This window comes from Giraffa tippelskirchi, chromosome 11 (genome assembly GCF_054371585.1).
Source record: "Giraffa tippelskirchi isolate mGirTip1 chromosome 11, T2T-mGirTip1v1.2.pri, whole genome shotgun sequence".
Classification (NCBI taxonomy): domain Eukaryota; kingdom Metazoa; phylum Chordata; class Mammalia; order Artiodactyla; family Giraffidae; genus Giraffa; species Giraffa tippelskirchi.
The window spans coordinates 3,634,898-3,652,143 of record NC_137285.1 but is presented as its reverse complement, the minus strand read 5'-3'; the positions used below and the strand labels follow the sequence as shown (position 1 = coordinate 3,652,143).

Here is a 17,246-nt window from a genome sequence, read left to right as displayed (position 1 = left end):
CCTGCACTGGCCTTGCTCCCCCACCCTCTGTCAGCTTGGTCCACACCTTGTCCAGCCCAATGCAGCGCGTTCCCTGCAGTCGAAGGCTGTCTTCTTAAAATATATATTTATTTTATTTAATAAATATAAACCCGACTGTGCTGGGTCTTAGTTGCGGCATGCAAACTCTTAGTTGCCGCAGTGTGGGATCTAGTTCACTGACTAGGGATCGAACCCAGGCCCCCTGCATTGGGGGTGCAGAGTGTTAGCCACTGGACCACCAGGGACGTCCTAAAGGCTGTCTTTCACTAAGGCACACTGATTAATTAAATGATTCTGCTAAACAGTCAACATCTGATCTTGGTGGCTATCTACCCCATCCTGAAGGCCCCTCTGCTAGGATCCCGGAGCCAACACCACACCAGGCCTCCATCCTGGAGAACCACTTAGGCCATCAGCTTAGACCTTTTCTCCCATGATTAAACCCACTCACTCTGAGTCTCATCTCTCCAAGTCCCATGTAGGGGGCAACTTGTGCTAAGAGACTATAATGTCCTAATATCCCACTGGGAGATTGGGACTGACATATATACACTACCATGTGTAAAACAGGTAGCTAGTGATAAGCTTCTATACAGCGCAGGGAACTCAGCTTGGTGCTCTGTGATGACCTAGAGGGATGGGATGGCCCAAGAGGGAGAGGACACATGCATACATATAGCTGATTCATTTTGTTGTACAGCAGAAACTAACACAACATTGCAAAGCAACTATATCCCAATTAAAAAAAAAAAACATTCTGACACCCCAACCCCTTGCTGGCTGTGCGTGCTTGGACAAGCAACTCAGCGGGCACCCCCTCCCCCCGAGTGTCACCTGTAAAATGGAGATACTAGTTCTTTATAAGTAAGGATTGACTGAAACCACAAGTCAACAGAATTCCTTCTCTTCCCCTCAACCCGTCTTTCCCCCCTAAAGTGAATCTCGGAGCACCACCCTCAGATCACTGTAGCGTCCTCTGACCCGTCTCTCTGCTTCCAGACAAGGCCCCACCACGCATTCTCCACCCTGGCTAAGGCAATCCTGGCGAGGATAAGTATGAACAGATTTACCCTCCTGAAAACCGCCAGCCTCAAAAAGTCCAGGCTCCCAGCTCAGCCCACGCGCCTGCAGCCTTGGCCCGTGTTGACCTCACCAGCATCCCGTGCTCAGCGCCCAGCGGGTACCACGCGCTCCTCTGCCGCCAGGGCTCTGAGCAGGCAGTTGGCCTACGACACTCTCTCCCCGTGGCCTCTGTCATTCCTATTCCTTTTTTTAGTTTAAGCATCATTTCCTCAAGGAAGTCTCCCTGAGCGGACTCGGATACTTCCCCTGCCGTCCTGTCTCCCCACCCTGGCATCTCGGACACACAGTCCTCGCCTGGCTGCTCACCCCTTGCTTGCTCTTGGCTGTCGGGGGGGGGGGGCCCCAGCCCTTCTCCTGACCCACAACAAGCAAGAGAGCAGTGAATATTCATTCTGGAAACTTTACTGAAGCATGGGATTTCTTTTAAAAGTATTCTACTTTCTTGAAAATATTTGTATTTCAAAATGCCCACCCTTCCCTTTGCATCTCAGAACGCCCTCAGCCTTCAATGTCTTATGCCACATAAAAGAGTAACTTTGGAATATTAAATCTAGCCAGTGAATATAGTACTTTTTATTTTAAAAGGGGGGGGGCTCGTATAATAACAATATCGTAAAGTAAATTAGCGTTAATACTTCCATGGCGTGAGCTTCATAGAAGTGGTGCAGCGGTAAAGAATCTGCCTGCTGATGCAGGAGATGCAGGAGAAGCAGGTTCAATCCCCGGGTCAGGAAGATCCCCTGGAGGAGGAAATGGCAGCCCACTCCAGTATTCTTGCCTGGAAAATCCCATGGACAGAAAAGCCTGGCAGGCTACAGTCCGTGGGGTCGCAAAGAATCAGACACGACTGAGTGATTGAGTATGCACTTCTATGGCGTATTCATACAAATATCTCAATTTATTCTTAAAAATCTCCTATGGGTTGGATTCATCTGTTACAGGATATTTTAGTTATAATTCTGCAACTGCAAGTGGCAGAAACCATCCTCAGTTTGCTTAAGCAAAAAAGAAAAAACAGAAAAAAAGGGGAAAAAAGGAGGCGAGTTTGTTTTATTTGTGCAGGGGTGGAACCCCAGGCTTACAGACAGAGCTTGGGAAGGAATTCTCAGGCTCCACTCCCAGAGACCAGACGCAAGGAGTCTGAGATCTTCCCAGGAAGCCCAGCCAGTTCTGATACAGGAGCTCCTCCAAGCCCCTTTCGCAGGAGCCACTGGGCCCAGGTCACTAGCTGCAGAGCTGGAACGGAGACCCAGGTTCCCTGATGTCCAGGTCAAGGCTTTCCCCACCACACTCCACTGCCTCTTAACTCTCCATTTGTTAAAAATAACAAACTTCACTACTTTAAAAAAAACAGAACCAAATGACAATGAAGAGCTAAACAAAATGTGGTCTATACATACAGCGGAGTATCATTCAGCCTTTAAGAAGGAAAGAAATTCTGACATGCGCTACAACAGGGACAAACCTTAAGGACACTATGCTAAGTGAAATAAGTCAATCACAAAAGGACGTATGTCGTGTGATTCCACTCATACGAGGTATTCAGGGCTGTAAAAACCATAGAGGCAGAAAGTAGATGGTAATTTTCAGGGGCTGCAGGAGAGAGGATGGAAGTCATTGCTTACTGGGTATGGTTTCAGTTGGAAAAGAAGAGAAAGTTCTGGAGATGGGAGCTGGTGTTGGCCACGTGACAGTTGTGAATGTACTTACTGCCACAGAACTGTATACTCAAAAATGGTCAAGAGAGTAAAATTTTTGGTTCTGTATAATTTTACCACAATTAAAAAAAAAAAGGAATCAAAATTTTCTCTGCCCTGCAAGCAGATTTCACTTTTGGGTCAGCCCAAAAGTTCATTCATGTTTTTCTGTAAGATGTTACATTTTGTGGATGGGAAGACATTGACAAGTCAGCTGGCTTCTCAGCCAACAGGAGGAACAGCCTGACTCACAGAAGGCTGTTCATTTAGAAGGAAGCAACACTGACTGATGATCCACATAGCTTCCTGAATTTGTGTTCTATCGCAGAAAGCCTTATCAGTTCAGTAATTTCAATTAATCTATCAAGACAGTGTAATCACATTTCATTCTGTACAGCATACAACAGCGCTCTCCTATTTTGGGTGTCAGGTTTTCAATAAAGTTTTGATTAAGGGCAAAAAAAAAAATCAGCTGGCTTCTGGATACAGGTTCTGGAGGTGACGTTCACCCAACTGCTTTAACTGTGCCTTCAGTTACCCCAGAACGGTCCCCTCTCATGCTGCCGACTCTGCATGCTGCCATGAAGCTCTGCGTTGGCACCAGCTCTCGCCTCAGCCTAACACCGGCCCAGGGGACAACAAAGGTCCTGGGGTCCTGGAAGCTCACAAGGACCTTGTGAAACAAGGGAGTGAAAAGTGGAGGCTGGAAAGAAACTCCAGAAATGGTGACAGTGGTCTTGAGCTCACATGAAGTGAAAGCCAGGGACAGCGTCAAGATGGGAAACTCTATGTGGGTCCTTTCGTTGACAACTGCTGTAGCATTGCAGTGTCCTAGGAATATGGATGAAGACGGTGAAGCGCCCTGAAAATGGGCTTCCTCCTGATCTTGGAACGTCCAATCACAGAGAAGTTATAAGAGAGGCCAGGGCTTCCTTGATGGCTCAGCGGTAAAGGAATCCACCTGGCACCGCAGGAGACACGGGTTCGGTCCCTGATTGGGGAGGATCCCACATGCGGTGGGCCAACTAAGCCGTGAGTCACAACCAATGAGCCTGTACGCCTGGGGCCCGGGAGCCACGACTCCTGAGCCCACGCGCCCCAGAGCCCGCGCTCCGCAACAGGAGTAGCCACCGCGATGAAAAGCCCATGCAGCAATGGAGACCCAACACGGCTAAAATAAATAAATACAACTTTTTTAAGGGAGGGCGGGCGGGCAAAGCTGGATATCCACATAAGTCCTTGTTGATAGCTGGGAACCCAAATTCCATTCTTAGTGGAAGAAAGCGATGTAAATTGCCTTGAGCAAGAAAAAAGAGCGACGTAGGAGGGGGAAAGGAAGAGGGGAGAGGTCGGGGCTGACCCTGGGGTGAGTTCTCTCTCTCTGCCCGGAGTTCACAGGGTGGTCGTAAGCCTCGGGCAATTTCCCAAATATTTGGGGAAGTTACTCATGAAGGAGAAGCCACCTCCAGACAGCCAGTTGGGAAATGTGGAGAGTCAGTGCCTGGGTGGTTTTCATACTAATCCCAGATTTATTAAGGTCAGAAAGCAAGCAGCAGAAAGGGTTTGATAATCAGAGTCGTCAGTGTTTCGATAGAAAGGAAAATTTCTCTCTGGTCTGAGGGAGTTGGCCGTCTCAAGGGGCTGGGACGAGGGAGGGCTCCTTTAGTCACTGGAGGGGCAGAATTGCCCCTTTCTAAGCCACCTGCCCTGAAGGGTACAAGGTGTTCCACTGCATTTGAGAGGGACTGGACTCAAAAGATCTGAAACAGCTAACTCCCCCTCACCCCAACCTAGTCCCCAAATATGGTGTGATGTGGCATCAGCACCTTCACTAGATTCTTTTTTTTTTAATATTTCTTTTTATCTATTTGACTGCATGGGGTCTTAGCTGCAACATGCAAACTCTTAGTTGAGGCATGTGGGATCTAGTTCCCTGACCAGGGATTGAACCTGGGTCCCTGTGTTGGGAACACAGAGTCTTAGCCACTGGACCACCAGGGAGGTTCCCCTCTACCAGATTCTGATGCTGCTGCTGGTGGGGGGTGGGGGGCACAGTTTAAACAGGAGCATTTCATTTTATAACACTTTTTCTTCCAAAGCTATATGGAAAATAAATTGTTTTAAATCTACAAAGGTAGTTCAAGAAACCCTACTGGAAATCTTTTTGTAAATCTGTTTCTGAAAGGCAGAAAATATTTTGCATGTGGCTCTGATTTTTGATTCATCTCCTTTGCCTGTGCAACATTCAGGATGTTGTAAGTGTTGCATTTGGATCATCTGTCATGACCTAATCTTGATTTCCCAGACTGTTACATCAGCCAGGTTGGTTTCCTTTAGTTGATGATCCAGTAAATCTATAGCTTCCTTGGAATTTTACAAGATACTACATTTTTATTATATAAAAAAGTTTTTTTTCAAACACACTGGAAGACCACATCACCTGGCTCTAGACCACAGCTTAGGCCGAAGTTCCAATAAAGGGCTAATTGGTGGGCATAAGTGGAAGCTGGTTTTCAGTGGTCAACTCAACCCATACACCTTGTTGGAAGAGGGCTTGGTGTGAGGCCAGGCTGAGCGCCTTGAGAGAAAGATCCGAAAGTCTGCCCAGGTGGCAGCAACAAGTCCCGAGGAGGAATGTGGTTAACGAACTCCACGAGGACCCAGAGCACAGAGAGACCTGGAATGCGGAGGGGGCCCCTGTCCAGCTAGATGTGGAAAGGAGGTCAGGGTTTAGATACTCAGAGCCGGACAGGAGAAACCTTTCCTACAGAGGTGTGAGGATAGAGGTGTTGCATTTGAGGACAGATAATGGACCCATGCGGCAGGGTTTCCAGGAAGGTTAGATCCTGGAAACGTTTCAGAAGAAATTAAGAATTAAAGGTTTGCAAACACTTATGAGAGAACAGTAATTGTTAGGAATCACTAAGCATGGATTCACTAAGAACGAGTCATTTCCTGTTTTTTATAGGATTACCAGACTGGTAAACTAGAGGGTGTTGTCAAGGGGATTCTTGCCATTGGCTGGAAGTTTCTATCGTCCCGGGCAGGAGTGGAACAGGAGGCCCTGAGTTCTAATGTGTATCTCATTTCAGCAGGGCATCTGACACAGCCAGGCTGAGTGAGATGCTTATCAAGAATGGGGTTTGCATGAGAAAACATTCATTCCCAAAGGCAGCCCGTGACGGACTGATGGTTGGATGGAGGACAGGCTGCAGTATTGACAGGGGCTTCACATTTGATCCTTTCCCCCCGTCTCCATCAATGTCTGCCAACAGCAATAAGGAAAAACACAGGCTTATCTATCAGGAGAAATAAATGTATTCACTGATATATCAAAGAAAGGTCTTTGGGGGACTAGGGCAATGTCTAAAACAAGCAGCAGAAATACAACAGGTATTCAGCATAAAATGCTGGATCTGTGGCCAAAAAGTCAACTTCTTAAGAAGCAGATGGAGAAATATGTCTTAGGAAGAGGTGCTGCAAGAAGAGAAACGGGGCTTTTAGTTCACGGCAAGTGAAACCAGTGTGATGAGCTTGGAAGAAAAGACTATATTCAGGAAGCATCCAGTGTCTGTATGGGGCTACCCTGATGGCACGGCTGGTAAAGAGTCTGTCTGCAATGCAGGACACACATGAGACGCGGGTTCAATCCCTGGGTTGGGCAGACCCCCTGGAGGAGGAAATGGGCAACCCATTCAATATTCTTGCTTGAAAAGTCCCATGGACAGAGGAGCCTGGTGGGCTACAGTCCAAAGGGTCACAAAGACTCGGACACCACTGAACGACTAAATACGCAGGGTCTCTATATTCTCTGATTTGGCAAACCCTTATTTAGCTGCGCAGTTTGTGTGTCAGGCACTGACTGAGCTGGGCAGTGAATACACCAGAGGACCAGACAGGTGGGGTGCCTACCCACATACGGCCCGTAGTTTTCTAGGGCAAAGAAGCAAACACAGACACACAGGTTTGCTGAAACTTGTGACAGGGCCTAGGAGGATACAAACGAAGGCTGGAAAGAGTGTGATGAGGGATGTACTTTTCCTGGGGTGGCCAGGCTAGGCCTCTCTGGGAAAGTGGCACTGAAGCCAAGACCATATGAAGGGGAAGGGGAGACAGGGAGATGGAACATTCCGGGCAGGACAAGGGGCGTATTGGCGGTGACCATGGAAGGAGCTTGCTGTCTTCCCAGAACTGAAAGCCCATTGAGGCTTGTCCGTATTCGTGGCTGCCAACATCCCTTCTCCTGCTTCTCCCTGGTGATGGTACCACCTTTCCCAGCCTCCCTTGCAGCTGAGAACCTTGGGCTGAGTTCTCAGCAGTGAGATGCTAAGAGGTGGTCTGTATTGGGAGCCGGGGCCCTTAAGAGGTGGACACACCTCCTCACTCTCTGTGTTTCCTCCTGGTTGCATCTGGGACCCGGCAGCCAGGCAGCCTGGACCCCATGCAACAGTGGCGCCCCAGCTGGAAGGGGCCTGGGTCCCTGAATGACTGCAGAGAATCGGCCACTTGCCAATACCTGGATCACTCACCTCACCCAGGTACTCGAGACAGAGAAAAAACATCCTATATTCTTTAAGTCACCGAGTTACTGTCACATCTCTTACCTGACCTGTTACAGAAACACAGGAGGTGCACGTTTACAACACTGCATTTGGTTCAAAGCCTCACTTTTTTTTCTTAAGAGACACTGACCATTTGAAGCATGTAAAGCACAACGACATTTAGGAATCCAAAAAGCAAGTCAACAAAAATCTGTTTAAGATGCCACAGTTGTTTAGTCTGGAAGAGAGGTTTCTTGGGGGTGGCATGTCTTCAAGCACTGTGAAAGAGGAGGAATGAAGCGGGAACGGAGTAACTCCTACAGGGGCGATGGGTGGTTCGGATTTACTCGACAAGGCTGATTCTTAATCAACAGAGGGGAGACATTCCTAACGATCAGGGATGATTCAGAAAAGGCCAGATGGCTTCAGGAGCCGAGGATTCTCCCTGCCACTGCGTCCCAGCAGGGACCGGCGGCCCACCTGTGAGGAGATGTTTACAGGACTGATTCTGGCATCACTGAATTTCACAGCCCACGCTGGTCATTCAATGCTTGCACTTGCTGGACCAGTAGCCATTTAAGGAAAGCCAAGAGTAAAGAATTCAGATTCTCATGACTTTATTCTTGAGATAATCCAAAAAATATTTGGGGACTAGCATTTTTTTTAAACTTATCTTCGGAGATGAATGATCCATTTAGCCCAAGGAACTCCAAGTACTTTACACCCTTGTCTCATTCAGGCTTGTCACATATCTGAGCTGCTGTGTCAGGGGCAAGACCATCAAACCCCCTCTCTCAGATAAGGAGAAGGACTCACAAAGAGGGCCAGTGAGTTGTCCAAGGTCATGGTGAGTCACGGGTACGGTGGTAGGGCAGGCTCCTCACCCGAGGTCTCCCACGCTGCCCTGAGCCCATGAGAAGGGGACCCTCAGCTAGGAAAGTCTCCCACGGACAGGAAGAACCAACCTAAACCAACAGTCTTTCCAGAGTCGGAAATGACCTGAGACATTTCAAGTTCAATCAATTTCATTTCGCAGGTGAGGAAACTGAGGCTTATGTGAGGTCACCTGGACTAAGGCAGAGCTAGGACTTAAACCCAGCACCCAGGATCATATCCTGCCTACTCATAAATGGCCTGGGAACACCCCCCTACACAATCACCTGGAATCAACTGGGTCATCACCATTAGCTCCACTGTCTGGAAATCTAAAGGCTCATATTGGCTTTGGCCACCAAAGAGAGGAAACATCCTGCAATGCTCGAAGACTCCACAGCGGATGGGGGCGGGGAGCATCATTTGTGCCTTGTACTACAAAGTCCAAAGGCAAAACATATGTTTCCCATTTGTCCCGGGATGGGAAAGAAAAACTTTTCCTTTCGCTTAATCTTGGTTTAAACAAACAGAGAGACTGCCCTTTTTGTAAACTCATCCAACGTCAAATATTGTTCACTCGCCCAGCATCGGCTTACTAAGCCACTACACAGCGCCTTTTCCCCACGTAATCCCCTTATGAGAAGGCACTTCAACTCCAAGAGGGGGCAAGTAAGACAAGACATGTTTCCTCTGATGAACTGAACAAGAGTCAGCTGATGGGAGTCAAGTTTCCAAATCTAGAACCTCTGGTTTCAGCCAGAGAGACCCGAGGCAATCGACTTCAGTCGTGACTCAGGGTTTGGGTAGTGAAAGCAAGCACGTCAAGTGATGTAAGAAAATTCCCCCCCATTCCCCCATCCTCCTGGCATCCTCCTCCCCCAGGGAGGTGGGGGGAGGTCAGTCTGGGAGCCTCAGGGGGAGCTGCTGCCCAGTCACTGGGTCCCATCCCCATTGCAGTGGCAAAGGAAGTACTCAGTTACAATTACTTTCCTGTTGGCCTATGAGCTCGGATAATTGCTTTGCGATGTGTGTGTGTGTGTGTGTGTGTGAGAGAGAGAGAGAGAGAGAGAGAGCGCGCGAGAGAGAGCGAGAGAGCAAGCCTCATAAAGTAAACCAAGAAACAGAAGGGCCAGGTCTGGCCTAAAGGGAAGTGTCAGGAGAGGGAGGGAGGCTGGTGATGCAAGCCTGCCTTTGAAGTCACTTTGTTTGTGAAAAGTCTGCTGTGCGCCTCTCTTAAGGAAACTCCGCTGGAATGAGGTTTCTGTGCATGTGGGGTTTAGGGCTATTGTTTTTGGCTCCGATGTTCACCTCAAGCCCTAGCTAGGACATGTATAAATCCCATAACAACAGCCTGACATGAAATTGCTCACCCTCGCATTGCATCAGGGGACTTTTACTCAGGCGGAGTTTGAATGCCTCATTGTTTAATGGGACAGGAAGTTTACTCTTGATGCAAATGAAGAATCTTTTTTTTTTCTCCTTACCTCCTTGGAAGATTTTCACAGAGGCCTGTCTTGTCATCCCTCGCTCTTTCCATGGGAGCAGCTGCACCCAGGTTCCTTCTCAGAGTCGGGTTTTCTTAGGACCGGAGGACCAGTTTGAGGCAGGCTTCTCCGTGAAGGCGACACTGGGAGATGGGCCAAGGGCCCCTCAGGAACACAGAAGGGTGGGGGTCTTCTGAAAAGGGCTGGATTTTCCTCTTTTCAGTTTCTTTAATCCTGATCTCAACCTCGGTTTATTTCTTCTACACAGAGAGAGGGAAGCCCCATCCCCAAACCTTTTCAGGTTTTTTTGGTTTTTTTCTCTTAAGCTACACCACCTGGTGACCAGCTCACATTGGGGTCATGGGGCTAGGACTCTGGCATCCACAAGAAGATGCCTCATTCAGAACCATGACCCCACCTTCCACTGGAGCAAATCCCTAAGATAGAAACTTCTAGAAAAAGCTTTTTGGGGTTCCCCATCTCTGTACACTCTCTAGGCAAATTCCCCAAAGAGCATTAGAGGAACCCTCTTAACCTTCTGCTGATGACCTCGACCAAGAGACCGGCTAAGAGAGACCCACAAAGAAAGAAAGGGTTCACTACTTTCAGTCAAAGGAAACCAGATCAGGATCATGATGGGTGAATGATAGGAACACTGACCCAAAGCCCTAATTTAATTGGATCTGTATTTTCAGAATCTTTTTTTCCCCTATACATCCAGAAGAAATTGTTCATGGGAAGGAGGGAGGGAGGAAAGAAGGGTGAGAGAAAAAAGAAAAAACTCACATGCTATGGGCATATGCCCTAGGGAATAGCCTGAAGTTGCAATTCCATTGCAATTCTGCCCCCCAGCTTCATCAGCATGTTCTTAAGAGTCACAATGCTACCTGACAACATATATGCTCAATTTTGTTTGTTCAAAATGACAGGATTTTTACATGTTTATATACATGTACGTGGCTGTGTTTTCACTGTACCACATCAAGTGCAATTAAGCAAGAAGAAACCACCTCCCTCCTGGCCAAGCTCTGTTCTCTCACCGGCTTTCACCTTGGTGCCACCTGCAGAGCCTGAGGGTCTCCCCTAGAGATCCTGATTTAATCAGGCAGTGCTGGGATCTGGAGGCAGATTTTTCTTTTAAGCTCCCCAGGTCACTGTAAGGTGCATCCAGGGTGACCAGCCCCCGCGCGGCCTCCCTGCACGGGCCCACAGTCAGCCACACGCCTTGCACAACTTCCCTCTTACTCAGGCACTGGCACTTCTCTCTGTGGTCCTCACCCTGGCTTCACCCCATCTGGGATCTGGCATCCCCTGTGACCATCAACCATGGCAAGAAAAAAAAAACTTCTCCTGGAAATGCCTGTGAACATAATTTCACATTCGAAGTTACTCCTTCACACTCAATAAAAAAGACTGTGCTTGTAACACATCTGGTCATTCTTACATGATGAGGTGGGAAACACCAAGCTGTGTTCGGTGGCACTTGACTGCCTGGCTACACCCTTCCTTGGCGAGTCCGCGCCCGAGCTTCCTCAGTGGGCAGTGAGAATCCAGCTCGTGTAAGGCATACATCACGATCTGTCGCCAACCTTCCAGGCTCAACGCCTGGCACATCAAAGAGGCTCAGCAAACTTCTGATGAAAGAGACGACTGAGTCTGCAGATTCTGGGTGCTTCCCCAACCTAATTTAGGTCTGGAAATTCAAACAACTGGGTTGAGAAAAAGATGTCCTGGTGATTACAAAACCCCATCTCTGAGAACACAGTGCGGGACAGAACTAGCCAAGGAAATGCAGTGATGATCAGCAGATATGCATAGATTTCACCCTCCCTGCCTCTCCTCCGTTCCAGCTCTTTCGAGGGGGGGGCGGTGGGAGGAAGAGTCTCTCCTATCTTCACAATGCCTTCTTCCCCATGAGTGTGTCTGCACATCTCCAGATCTCTTTGTAAGGATGCCAGTCACTGAATCTGGGACCCACCCTACCCCAGTATGGGCTTCCCTGGTGGCTCAGACGGTAAAGAATCCACCTGCAATGCAGGAGACCCGGGTTCAATCCTTGGGTCGGGAAGATCCCCTGGAGAAGGGAATGGCTACCCACTCCAGTATTCTTGTCTGGGAAATCCCATGGACAGAGGAGCCTGGTGGGCTACAGTCCATGGGGTCACAAAGAGTCAGACACAATTGAGTGACTAACACTACTCCAACATGGCCATCTTGACTGGATGACATCTGTAAAACCCCTACAAGGTCACACTTCCAGGTGCCAGGGGTTAGGACTTTAACTTCCTACAACAGCTAGCATGCTGGTCTCTCTGATCAGACTATACCTGATTTTGGGTCCAGCTTATGAGCCACGTTTTAAGATGTCCAGTGAAAAAACTGCTCACATTTGTGTGATATGAGGAGCAGTTATGGGATCTATATTCAGTTTAGATCCAGGAAGCATTAAGAAGAGTACATGTCTAGAAAACCATAATTTGAAAAGATACAGGCACCCCAATGTTCACTGCAGTACTATTTACAATAGTCAGGACACAAAAGCAACCTAAATGTCCATTGACAGAGGAATGGCTAAAGAATATATGGTGTATAATGGAATATTACGCAGTCATAAAAAGAATGATCTAATGCCAGTAGCAGCAACATGGATGGACCTAGAAATTGTCATACTGAGTGAAGTAAGTCAGAGACAAATATCATATGATATTGCTTATATGTGCAATTTTTTAAAACAGTAGAAATGAACTTATCTAAAGAACAGAGATAGAATTACAGATATAGAAAATTTATGGTTGCCACAGGTGAGGAGGATAAATTGGGAAACTGGGATTACTACTGTATATATAGTAGATAAGTTCTAAGAACCTACTATATAACACAGGGAACTCTACCCAATACTCTCTAATGGCCTATATGGGAAAAGAATGTTAAAAAGAGTGGATATATGTATATGTATAACTGATTCACTTTGCTGTACACCTGAAACTAACATTATAAATCAACTGTAGTCCAACAAAAATTTTAAAAAGAAAAAAAATAAAAGAGGAGTAAATGTTTGTGATCAAATCAGTCAATCCTAAAAGAAATCAACCCTGAATATTCACTGGAAGGATCGAAGCTGAAGCTCCAATACTCTGGCCACCTGATGCAAAGAGCCAACTCATTGGAAAAGACCCTGATGCTGGGAAAGACTGAAGGCAAAGGAGAAGAGGGCCACAGAGGATGAGATGGTTGGATGGCTTCACCGACTCAATGGACTTGAGTTTGAGCAGACTCCAGGAGATAGTGGAGGACAGAGGAGCCTGGCGTGCTGCAGTCCATGGGGTCAGAAAGAGCCGGACTTAGTGACTCAACAATAGTATGTTTGCCTTCACTTAGTTATGGCTTTTGTGGTACACCTAATCTGTATTGATTCAGAGGGAAACACATTTTGGCTCAATAGAATTTTACTCAAATATCCCAATGATCTTTGGATGAAGGCCATCTACCAAGGGCTGTCTACCCAGACATGAGTTACCTCATCCTTCATTCATCGGATAAACTTGTACCAAAGCCCATTATGCAGCCACGCAGCAGGCTCCTGGCCAGACGTCTGAGGCAATGACAGGTCTTGTTCTCAGCAGGCTTACCGTCTAGCGACCCCAAAATGGTCCAGGCCGCTTGGGTGGGCAGATGCTTAGGGTGTTACCCAGGAGGTTCTCTGCAGAGAGGGTGTGGACCACCGCATCCCCTCAGAGCTAAGGCACTGCAGTCTTTATAATCCCTGAGAGGCGAAATAGAGAGGAAATTGGAGGTTTGGGGCCAGAAGCGCGGAGGCAGAATGACTGAAGAAAACATTTTAAAGGGTTTCAATGAGCCCAGAGTGGTTTTCCCTGGTGGAACACATGCAGAGAAGCGGATTCCCTCACACCATCACGCAGAGGAGAACTTTTATCTCACAAGCCCTCTTCCCACCCACCCTAAGGAGCAGACACTCAACAAACAGCCCAAACCTACCAGGGCTGCTAGAGCTCAGCAGTGGGAAAACGGAACCCCTCTCCCCACTCTCAGCAGACAAAACAGCCCGGGCCCTGGGTGCTTCCCCTCCTGCCGGGACTCCCAGCCCCGAGGAGCAGAGCGAGAAGCTGTAAATCAAGTGTTTTTCAGCAAAACCAGGGCCCCAGGGTGGAAGGGAGAGCCCTGCGTTCTCTGCGGCTGCTCCTCCATAATGAGCCTAAACAAAGCCGGTGCCAGGGAAGTTAATCTGCGCTGAGATAGTGCAGCCACGCCCGGGGTGGAGCAGGAGCCCCAGCCCGGGCATGGCTGGCCCAGGAAACTGGGCCCGCAGAGTCCAGCCGCTGGCCAAGGTAAACCTTCCTCTGCGATGCCCAGGGTGGGCCGGCCCAGCCCTCCAGGAAGAGAAACCCCCTCTTTGCCTGAATGCTGCCCTTTGACCACGTGAGAAGATAAATCCGTCCGCGGTGCTGGGAAGCGCCTGGTACGAAACACCAAGGAGGTCTCGCAAAACAAGGAAACCATCTGGTCGCCATTACAGTGCTCCGCCCCCACTGTCCATTCGCGCCCAGCTTTCCACGCACGCGCAGACGCCCTCACGTGTGTGCGCAGCCGCCCTAAGGAGCACACGTCCTCACACGTGTATGCATAGGTACACACGGGCACACACACCAGCGTGCCAGCGTTCACCCTGTTTCACCCTGCCACACACATTCCCCACACATATCCTCACACATAAAGACACATAACTTCACACAGATATGCATATACTTCCACCCGGGTGTACACACATCCACCCTCACACAAGGACACACATGTGCACCGTCATATACAAACCTGTGTGCATGCACATCTTCAAACACAAGGCACACGTGGCCTCACCATGCACAGTGTAATTCTCCCACATACCTATCCACAAACACCCACTGTGCACACATACACAGACCCTCAATCTTCATGCATGTATGCACACTTGTATGTGCACACACACCCTCACACATAAATGCACTTTTACACAGAAACACACATGTGGTACACATTTTCATACCACAACATGTCCTCACATGCAGCAAAGGTTCACACCCATATGCGCATCCCCAGACACACACACACATCCTAATATAAACACACATCCTCTACTGTACAGCACAGGGAACTTTGTTCAATGTCACGCGGCAGCCTGGATGGGGGTGGTTTGGGGGAGAATGGATACATGTGTATGTATGGCTGAGTCCCTCTGCAGTGCACCTGAAACTATCACAATGCGGTTAATCAATTATGCATGCATGGTCAGTCACTCAGTCGTGTGTGACTTTGTGACCCCATGGACTGCAGCCCACCAGGATCCTCTGTCCATGGGATTTCCCAGGCAAGAATACTAGAGTGGGTTGCCATGCCCTTCTCCAGGGAATCTTTCCTATCCAAGGATCATACCCATGTCTCCTGCATTGGCAGGCGGATTCTTTACCACTGAGCAACCTGGGAAGCTTGTTAATCCGCTATCCTCCAATATAGAATAAAAAGTTTAAAAAGAAAAAAAAAGAAGAAACTAATAAAGTGTGAAACAAGTTAACAAAAACAAAGAAAACACACCTTCACACCTGGATGCACACTCACCCTCATGTGCACACACCTGTCTTTTGCTGCTGCTTCCCCGGGGCTCCAGCACATCCAGGGGAGGACCAGTGAAATCCTAGTAGTAAAAGCAGGTCATGTTGTTGCTGGTAAAAGGGGGCATTTTATGAGGTATTTGGCTATCCCCCCGGGGGGCCTTCCCTTTGTGAAGTCTGGCCAGTTGGAGGAAAGAGAAGCTGCAGGAAAGGAGATCCAAAGGAACGGAACCTGAAACATCTGGAAATACGGGAACGGGCTTGAGGAAGATAGCCCGGCGCCAAGCCACCTCCTGGCAGGGGCGCCAAGAGCCGCCCCGGGAGCTGGAGCTCCTCTCTGAAGCTGGCCCAGTGCAGAGACCGAAACGCGCTCTGAATTCTCTTCCCACCAACCACCACCACCTAACCTCAGTTTCTCGGTCTCTAAGGCGAGAAGCTCAGGCACAATGACCAAGCCCATGCTTCTGGGGAAAAAATTATAATATCGTGAGTGCCAGGCACCTCGCTGTGTTCTACACATGCATCATCTCATATAATCCCGAAGACAGTTCCGGAGGTGGTTATTAGTATGCCCGTTTTACACCTCCGTGCCAAAGGTCACAGAGCTGGCCAGGGGACAGGGTGAGGATTCGAACCCAGAGTCACTTGTCACCTAACCTCTGTGCTCTCCTGCCAAAGAGGAACAAGTGTTCATCTGGCAGGCTCTCCCCCGCCCACAGGAGCCAGGAAACCCTGGGACTGAGCCACCGGAAATGGATGACCTCAGCCAGCCTCCTTGTTTCACAGACGATGGGGAAAGTGGAAAGGGCCAGGGACTGGCCCAAGGTCTCGTCCTGAGTCCCATCCTCATTCCCGGACTTCACTCTCCCCAGCAGCCCCCGGAAGGAGCTGGGGAAAAACCTTCAGAGATATCCCCGGGGAAGACAGCTGGAAGGCAGGGCCCGCCAGGGCTGTAATGGTGCGGTGATGAGGTGGTGACGATGGGACTGTTTCCCCCTTTTGAGAAATGCTCTGGCGTCAGACAAGTCCTGGGGGGCGGAGGTAAGAGGAATTTGGCAGGATCTGGTCAGAAGCCATCTGGAGGCCGACGTGAGTACCAGAAAAGCCTCTTCGGGGCCATTGTGGGCTCATTCCTGAGCGTGTGCACAGCCCTCTGCTCCCGGAGGCTCTGCAGGGACGGGGGAGAGTCAGACAGTGGTGGCTCTACCCACGATCCCAGGCCAGGCAGGGACATTCTCCCCACCTGTCTTGCAGCCTTCCTCCTGGAGGACCAAGCAGGGCCCCATTACACACTTGCCTGCCCGCCTGGGAACAATCTCACGTCATTGCCTCGAAGGGGTGGGGTGGGGGTGGTCCTAGCACAAGTCACCATTGTTAAGCAATTCTGTGCCGCGACTGTGATCAGCGTCTTACCCACATGCTTGCTTCATTCTCACCACCGCGCGGTGGAGGTGGAACCAGTACTGCCCTCCCACCCGCACCGCATTCCCACTCCAGGACGCTGAGACCCAGAGAGGTTTGATGAGGTCTCCCAAAGTTATAACGATGGAGCCAGAACTCAGATCCTGAGGTAGCCGAGGTCCCGGCTCACGTTCCCGGCCACGACGTCACGCTGCACCTGTTTCACTATTTCCTGGCGCCTCGAGGGACACCTGAGCATCCCTTAAGCCAAAAAAAAAAAAAAAGCCTGAATCCGGGCCATCGCCCCTCCCCACCCCCGCCCCACTTTCCCTTCTGAATTGGGGGGCCTGGTCAGAGGCAGACCCCAGGAGATTCCACTCGTCCCCTCGCGTTGGCCTCGCTCACCCACGGATGAGTCAGCCGGAATTTCTGGACACCCCGGGCTCAGAGCCCCGGTACCAGGAGCTGTCAGGGGGCTGGAATGCGCGGAATGCGGCTCCCTGGGCTCCCGCCTGCCCCCGCCCCGCCCCGCCCCCAGGTTGG

General features: G+C 49.5%; 1 long non-coding RNA gene and 1 other non-coding gene across 3 annotated transcripts; both read right to left on the bottom strand.

Annotated features, from left to right (window-relative positions):
• Nucleotides 1–1,959: 1,959 nt before the first annotated feature.
• LOC145526583 (uncharacterized) lies at nt 1,960–14,258 on the bottom strand. 2 transcript variants are annotated; one of them, XR_014069002.1, is made up of 5 exons: nt 14,115–14,258; nt 13,329–13,462; nt 11,144–11,392; nt 9,700–11,059; nt 1,960–3,972 (listed from the first exon to the last, which is right to left on the bottom strand). It is a non-coding gene; the product is annotated as an uncharacterized LOC145526583 (long non-coding RNA). The 2 variants fall into 2 exon arrangements; XR_014069001.1 differs by lacking the exon at nt 1,960–3,972 and adding an exon at nt 7,947–8,246.
• TRNAG-CCC (transfer RNA glycine (anticodon CCC)) lies at nt 4,731–4,802 on the bottom strand. The gene has a single exon. It is a non-coding gene; the product is annotated as a tRNA-Gly (tRNA).
• Nucleotides 14,259–17,246: the final 2,988 nt, after the last annotated feature.